The sequence below is a fragment of the Echinops telfairi genome, unplaced genomic scaffold (assembly GCF_000313985.2).
Source record: "Echinops telfairi isolate 266 unplaced genomic scaffold, ASM31398v2 ScPeMD7_5;HRSCAF=22, whole genome shotgun sequence".
NCBI classification, from domain to species: domain Eukaryota; kingdom Metazoa; phylum Chordata; class Mammalia; order Afrosoricida; family Tenrecidae; genus Echinops; species Echinops telfairi.
In genome coordinates this window covers 22,059,531-22,065,903 of record NW_022103901.1, presented here as the reverse complement: position 1 = coordinate 22,065,903, position 6,373 = coordinate 22,059,531, and the positions used below count along the sequence as shown (strand labels likewise).

Genomic DNA, 6,373 nt, shown 5'->3' with positions numbered 1-6,373 from the left:
ATGAGGGAGGGAGGGGGAAAAATGAGGAGCTGATGCCAGGGGCTTAAGTGGAGAGCAAATGTTTTGAGAATGATGAGGGCAACAAATGTACAAATATGCTTTACACAATGATGTATGTATGGATTATGATAAGAGTTGTATGAGCCCCCGATAAAATGATTAAACAGAAAAATAACCTTGCTGCTATTGAGTCAATACTGACTCACAGCGACCCTACAGGACAGGGTAGAACTGCCCTTGTGGGTTTCAAAGACTGTAACTCTTCACAGGAGGAGAAAGCCTCATCTTTCTCCTGCAGAGCGGTTGGTGGTTTTGAACGGCTCACCTTGTGGTGAGCAGCACAAGGCATTACCACTCCCATGCCTCAACGCGTCTGTCCTGATGCATGTATGTGTAGGCAGGTGGTGGATGGAATCAGACATATATGTGCGACTTATTTGGTTAGGACTAAACTGGGCTTTTCAGTCCGCTCACAGTCATCTCTCTCTGGAAATGTCTCTTTCTTGACAGCTTTGCCTATAGTTTCTGTCCAGTTTATTTCTGGTCTCTTCTTCAACAGTATCAGCAAACCACATATTTCCTATTAATACTCTGTCTTCCACGTCCCCTTTTCTCTCGCTGTTTCAATCTTTAGGACATTCACTTTGGAAGCCAAAGAGCCGGTTAGTTGGCTCTAATTTTTATTTTCTGGGTCATTAATTTTACTCTAGGGTTCCTGAGTAGTGCCTGAGGTTAATATGCTTCGCTGCCCCTCTAGAAAATACGAAAGCAAAGAAAAAGCCTTATGATGTGAGCTGTCTTAATTAATGTGCTCTCTTTTACTTCTTTGAGTTTTAATATCCCTTTGCAATGGCTACACAGACTCACAGGCAAATCCATATTTAAAAGCTTATTAAGGAAGTTAACAAGTTGTAATGCCAGTAAGAAATGCTAGGGGTTGACTTGTTTATCAGGATATGTTCCAAAGTTTGGGCCAATAAATGCCCAGAGGGCATACCATTCCATGATCAGCAGACCCAGCTCCCTGAATGAAGTGCCCAGAGGCATTCCACTGCAGTAAGCCTCAGCCCGAAGGCACTCAGGTCCAACTCCCCCAATTAAGTGCCCAGAGCCACCCTACTGCACCAAAACACTCAGCTTCACTTGCCCTATGGGTTGGGAAGCCCATCGCTCTGGTCGATGCTCTGGTTCCTAGTTCTGCTGCTCTTCTGATGGTATAACTGTCTTCTGGATCCCGGAAGTTCACTGTCCAGAGGATAAGCTCCACTTCTGGCTATGGAATTCCCTCCTGCTGCTTCTCAGAGGGCTCATTTTCTACACAGCAGGATGGCATTCCAAGGAATCCTGTTAGCATCTTCCCCCACCTTCTTACCAGACCCATGCAAGGAAAGGTCGTTTGGTGGGAGTTAGTCTTTGGTCCCAAGAGCCACAATAAAAAATTATTCACTGCCCCTGCACAGTCTACTTCCAAAAAAACACATCCATTTGAAATCCTATGGCGCACAGGTCTACTCTGACACACATGGAGCACTGTGAAGACTGGCTTCCAGCAAACTGGTGGACAAGGCAGACACGCTACCTTGGGCTCTCAACAGCAAAGGCACAAGAGACCAAAAGAAACAGCTAACAGGATCATCGTGAAACGCTGTACTTCACAGGAAAGGCTAGAGAAGTGGATTGAATGCCAACTAGGAGAAGTAGCTAAACCAAAGGAGTGACGGAGGAGACAAAAGAATGGGTACATTGTCAGCTGGTCCAACACAAAACAACCATCTTGAATTGAAGAATAATCAACTCCACTCTCCCAAGTCAACACCGTCACCCACACCGATGCATGGTAGCCAGAAAGGTATGGTCCTCCCCTGTTCTCCTCTCTCCTCGGGACCAGAAGAATGGCCAGTCCCTGCCTTCACCTACCCAGTGGCTGGAGACACACCTCTGAAGTCAGAGGCATGCCCTCAAGAATCAGGGCACTGGGTATACCACCCCCACATCTGGAGGTGTGTGCTCTCCACCCACTCAGACCAGGGGGTTGTATAGCACCAGATGGGTGGCACGCCCCCAACCACGCTTGAGCAGGCAGAAATCTGTCTGGGACCAGCCACCCTAACCCCAGACACCTGCTAGGCTGACCGAAATGCGTCTAAGACTAGACATCCTACCTGACCCACCCCCTTTCTGTGCACTGCCCACTTCCCAATGTTATCCTTTTTGTTTCTTTTCATACATTTCCCTGGTGTTTGGGGATTTTTTTTATCCCCTTTCATTCTCAGCTTTCCTTTGTCCTTTATCTTTCTTCACTCCAATTTTGGCTTTTTTTCTCCTTCCTTTCTTAGTTTTCTTCGTTGTGATTTTTTTTTCTTTTCCTCTTCTGCTTTTATTTTCCTTTCCTTTAGAGTTATTAATTTCCTTTTTCCAGTGCTGGTTGTTCCCTTGTTTGCTGTGGTTGTTTGTCTTGTTCTCTTTTTTTACTTGTCCCACCTAGTGGAAAACAACACCCTGGCTCACACTGCCAAGTTTCACCAGGACCTACTGCAGCTCTACCAACTCCACATGGCCCACCACCCATTCCTCCATCACCTGACCGGTGATGGATGGTTACCAACACCTGCCCAACAAGTCCTCAACCGTGCCATGCTGACACAAAACAGCATACACACTCCCAGCCTCTATCCCATCCATCAGAAGATGAGTGGGCAGCACCCTAGACCACACCAGCATACAATCACCAATGAAACACAAACAGCACATTGTCTCAAAGACAACAGACAGTTTCAGGTCACATGAAGAAACAAGACAGAATAGCTTAAACAAGTGACCAAAATACTGAGCCCTGTGTACGGGAGAAATGGCACTACACTGAACCTACCTAACAAGGGGCTCGAAGAGTGATATTTAGGTACCTCCAACAGCTTAAGCTAATGTGTGTGTGTGGTGGGAGGGATTAGAAGAACTCAAGGGAACACTAAAAGAACAAACTAACAAAATAAATGAAAACTGAGGAACCACATAAAAACAACATACAATAGCCCATGAGGATTAATACTAGGTTTGCAGAAACAGAAGTACATTGAAAGGACAAAGGGAATAGAACTTAATCCTTGGAAGGCAGAATTCATGATATTGAAGATAAATCTCAACCCAAACCTGCCAAAAGGATAGTAAGAAAAAAAGATGAAGACAGCCTAGGAAGTATGTGGGACACTGTCACTTACGTGTGATAAGTATGACAGAAATGGAAGAGACCAAAGCCGACATAGATAAAACTGTTGAAGATTTGCTAGAAGAAACTTCCCTCTAATGTCATGAAAGATGGAAAGACACGGACTCAAGAAGCTCAGTGAGCCCCAAACAGGATAGTGAAACCAAACCCTCCATTGCTACTGAGTCCGTTCCAGTGCATAAAGAACCGGGACTATGAGTCGTTACAGCAGCAGACAGCTTCGTCTTTCTCCTGGAGCAACTGGTACGTTTGAATTGCTTATATCGTGGTAGCAGTCCAATACTTAAACCATAGCACTACCAGATGCCTCCAAACCGGATCCCCACCAAACTCACAGCCATCAAGTTGATAGCCACACAGAATGACCCTTCAGGACAGAGGAAGGCTGTCCTGTGGATTTCCAAGGCTGTAAATCTTTATGAGAACAGAAAACCTCGTCTTTCTCCCAAAGTGGCTGGTGGGTTCAAACTGCTGACCTTGTAGTTAGCAGCCCAATCCGAAACCTCACTGCACGACCAGGGCTCCTCCAACAGGACACACACCCGAATGGTCACAGAGGTCCATCAAGTTCACTGCCATCAAACCGATTCTGGCTCACAGCAACCCTGTCAAACAGAGGCATGTGTGCTAGTGTGTACGCAGTCCTACAATAAGTGGTCCAGGAGTAGACACGTAAGCTGAGCTGGCGTGGAAGTATATTCATGAATATGTATGTTTGACACTGAATAGTTCTACATTTGCATTTCTCTCTCTTTTCTCTCCACTCAAACCCCCGACATTAGGTCCTCATTTTCCCCCTCCCTCATGAGCCCTTGATAGTTCATAAATTGGTATTTTGTCATATCTTGCCCTGTCCGACGTCTCCCTTCACCCACTTTACGTCTCCCTTCACCCACTTTTCAGTTGTCTGTCCCCCAGGGAGGAGGTCACATATAGTCCCTTGTAATCGGTTCCCTCTTTCCTACCCACTCTCCCTTTACCCTCCCTGTTTCGCCACTCACACCACTGGTCCTGTAGGGCTCATCCGCCCTGGATTCCCTGTATTTTCAGTTCCTATCTGTACCAGTGTACATCCTCTGGTCTAGCCAGACTTGCAAGGTCAAATTCGAGTCATGGGAGCGGAGAGGAAACATTTAGGAATTAGAGGAAAGTTGTATTTCTCATTGTTGTTACATCGCACCCTGACTGGCTCATCTCCTCCCCGTGACCCCTCTGCAAGGGGATCTCCAGTGGCCTACTAGTGGGCTTTGGGTCTCCACTCCGCACTCCCCCCATCATTCACTATGGTAAGATTTTTTTGTTCTGATGATGCCTTACACCTGATCCCTTCAACACCTCGTGGTTGCATAGGCTGGTGTGCTTCTTTCCTGTGGGCTTTGTTGCTTCTGAGCTTGATGGCTGCTTGTTTACCTTCAAGTTTTTAAGACCCCAGACGCTATATTTTTTGATAGCCGGGCACCATCAGCTTTCTTCACCACATTTGCTTATTCACCCGCTTTGTCTTCAGCGGTTGTGTCGGGAAGGTGAGCATCATAGAATGCCAATTTAATAGAAGAAAGTATTCCTGCGTTGAGGGAGTACTTGAGTGGAGGCCCAATGTCCTTCTGCTACCTTAATACTAAACCTATAAATTAGGCTCATAGATCTACATTTGTATTTCTCTATGCTACAAATATATCCATGAGTGTAGTAACACACATACAGGGAGCAAAGTTATAAAAAAAACTTTTTAGACATAACCACCTTGAAGGAATGAATCACAGAGCCTGGGGGCTCATGACTATGGTCTTAGGGTACAGCAAGGTCCACTGGCATAACATAATCCACAAAGACAATGGTCTACACCCTACTTTGATGATGTTCTGGTTCCAATTTTCTAAAGTATGTTAAAGTAACCACATCACTATAAAAGATATACACTTCATGCATGGACCATTTATGCATTACAGATGATCAGTGATAGAATTGGGGGATATTCTTTCTAGAGAGGGCAGACCGCTGTTTCCTCCAGGAGCCCATGTCTTCCTTACCATGAGCATGATTCACACAGTGACAAGGACCGAAGAGACCAGTCGGTAAGGCAGCCTTACTCTCCGCTCTTCCCGATGAGTCTGCAAGCTCATTGAGGGGGAAAGACAATAGATCAGCAAGAGAGGTGCATGATAGTGCAGGTCGTGCTTAGAGCTGGAAGGGAATTAAGCGACAGTGGTGTAGAGAATGACATTTAAGGGTGGGGATGTTGGAGCTGAGACCGGGGGAGAGAAAGATTGGGCCATGGGAAAGGCCAGGAGATGGGAAAGTGTGGACCCCAGGGAGGTGGGAAGGTCTGTTAGTTCATCCTTCTGGGTGTTCCAAAGACCTTCCGGGCGGCTACATGACAGGTGGAGCTGAACCACAGACTGGCCACAAATCCAGATTTTTACAGTTGGGCAGACCTGGGGATCTGCCCTCTGTTGGATGCTGCAAAAATGGCCTGCAACCCTGGGCATGTGAGACCTGGAGGATATTTGAGCAAGTTCACGTCCCGGCAACATTGCCTGCTTCTGGCTTTGGTCCATGCATAATCAGAAAGCCAACAACCCTCATAACCCTTTGAAATCGTGGGACTTCATGCATTTAGCAGAGGACACAAACGAAGAGGACCTCTATCAGTGGAGACTGGCCCCTGGTGGTGTAGTGGGTTAGAACTGCTAGGTCAGCAGTTCAAACCCACCAGCCCACTCCAGGGGAGACAGTTGAGACTGTAGGCTGCCATAAAGATTTAAAATCTCAGAAACCCCAAAGGGCAGTTCTACTTTGTCCTGTCAGGTTCCTATAAGTCTGAATCACTTTGATAGCATTGAGTTTGGCTTTTCTGTTTTTCATTACCACTAACTACTTTCTTCACCAAGGAGTCTTTGCAAATGGGTCTGGAAGATTTTTCATTCCACCAGTTGCAGTGGAGTCACCAACCACTAGGGGACACTATAATGCTGCGGAAAGTGGGGTAGGTTGGTGGCTCTGGCCCCTGCAACCTACCCTTGTCAGTAGCCCTAGAGGCTGTGGAATGTGAAGTTGGAAATCTGGGTCTTAGACAATAAAGGAAAGTCCTTGGCTCACCTAGTTGTTAAGTGGGGAGTCTGGGAACCTTTCAGAACTGGTGGAGGCTGG

The 6,373-nt window shown here is 46.5% G+C and overlaps 1 protein-coding gene and 1 long non-coding RNA gene across 2 annotated transcripts in view; one reads left to right on the top strand and one right to left on the bottom strand.

Moving 5' to 3' along the window:
• HS3ST2 (heparan sulfate-glucosamine 3-sulfotransferase 2) overlaps positions 1-6,373 on the top strand; it is a 133,905-nt gene that overhangs the window by 116,679 nt on the left and 10,853 nt on the right. The gene's annotated exons all lie outside the window — the stretch shown is intronic.
• The window catches only part of LOC123521226, a 28,115-nt gene that overhangs the window by 21,122 nt on the left and 620 nt on the right, over positions 1-6,373 (bottom strand). The window contains exon 2 of the long non-coding RNA XR_006679704.1: positions 5,254-5,334. This is a non-coding gene — a long non-coding RNA (uncharacterized LOC123521226). The remainder of the gene's footprint in view (positions 1-5,253; positions 5,335-6,373) is intronic.